Source organism: Carassius auratus, unplaced genomic scaffold (genome assembly GCF_003368295.1).
Source record: "Carassius auratus strain Wakin unplaced genomic scaffold, ASM336829v1 scaf_tig00042569, whole genome shotgun sequence".
In the NCBI taxonomy this organism is placed as follows: domain Eukaryota; kingdom Metazoa; phylum Chordata; class Actinopteri; order Cypriniformes; family Cyprinidae; genus Carassius; species Carassius auratus.
The window spans coordinates 88,999-90,588 of NW_020526722.1; the positions used below are offsets into that span (position 1 = coordinate 88,999).

The 1,590-nt window shown below is 43.6% G+C and overlaps 1 non-coding gene across 1 annotated transcript; it reads right to left on the minus strand.

Annotated features, from left to right (window-relative positions):
• Positions 1 to 1,108: 1,108 nt before the first annotated feature.
• LOC113085894 (U1 spliceosomal RNA) lies at positions 1,109 to 1,265 on the minus strand. Its single transcript, XR_003284505.1, has one exon. It is a non-coding gene; the product is annotated as a U1 spliceosomal RNA (small nuclear RNA).
• Between the last annotated feature and the right edge of the window lie 325 nt (positions 1,266 to 1,590).

Consider the following 1,590-nt stretch of genomic DNA (forward strand, 5'->3'; position numbering starts at 1 on the left):
AGGCTCCCCAACTAAGCAAGTCAGAGAAGTGACAGTGGCAAGGAACCAAAACTCCAACGTGACAGAATGGAGAAAAAACCTTGGGAGAAACCAGGCTCAGTCGGGGGGCCACTTCTCCTCTGACCAGATGAAACCAGCAGTTCAATTACAGGCTGCGGCAAAATTAGGACATATATGTGTGTGTGTGTGTGTGTGTGTATATATATATATATATATATATGTATATATATATATATATATATATATATATATATATATATATATATACACCTTGGAAAAATTGAATCACCATTGGCTAGTCAATTTTGTAGTTTTTTTTAACTGCTGGGTAAGCGGTTTGCTGATGTCAACGTTGAGGATCGAGTGGCCCATGGTGGCAGTGGGTTTATGGTATGGGCAGGAATTTGTTATGGACAACGAACACAGGTGCATTTTATTGATGGCATTTTGGTTGCACAGAGATACCGTGATAAAATCCTGAGGCTACATTGTTGTGCCATTAATCCACGACCATCACCTCATTTTGCCATGTTGCAAGTATCTGTACACAATTCCTGGAAGCTGAAAACATCCCAGTTCTTGCATGGCCAGCATATTCACTGGACATGTCACCCACTGAGATGTTTGGGATGCTCTGGATCAGCATATACAGTACAACAGCGTGTTCCAGTTCCTGCCAATATCCAGCAACTTCACACAGCCATTGAAGAGGAGTAGACCAACAATCCACAGGCCACAATCAACAACCTGATCAACTCCATGCAAAGGAGATGTGTTGCACTGCATGAGGCAAATGTCAGTCACACCAGATACTGACTGGTTTCGGACCCCCCAATGTATGGTGGCCCATACTCTGAATTTATGCTCTGCATTTAACCAATCCAAGTGCACACAAACAGTAGTGAACCCAAACACACTATGAACACACACCCAGAGCAGTGGGCAGCCATATTGCTGTGGTGCCCGGGGAGCAGTTGGTAGTTCGGTGCCTTGCTCAAGGGTCTCACACTATGGTATTGTGGGTGGAAGTGAGCACCTACAATCCCAGCCGGACCTGAGAGTCAAACCCACGACCTTCAAGTTACAAGTCTGACTCCCTTTCCATTAGGCCAAGACCACCCCAAAAAATTTCAAAGGAAAGCATAAATGTAGATTCCCACATTTGGGGAATTCACAGGGGTCAACACAACCAGAGTGCAATGACCAAACCTCCCTCTGGGTGAACCACCTTTTTGATCATGGTGTCTCTCCTGCCAGGTAAGTAACTCTTGTAAGTAACTCTCACCCCAACAAGTGTAGTAACTCTTGTTGGTTGGTATTTTTCTTTTCTTTTTTCTCCTTTAATCTATTTGGTGCAGTGTTCCGTTGTATTCTCTGAAGTCCATCAGAGAGAGACTGATGTTCAGAGGTGCGGATGACGATGTTGACTCGTTCTGGCTCAATGAAGAGAACTGATTTGAGCAGAAACTGAAAGCAACAATATTGATCTATTTGGCTTGTGGTTTTATAAATTATTTGGAGCCAACTAAAGATACAGAGACCCCACACTGCTGCTATTAGGATGTGACATAAGCCATGCTGTTTGAACAG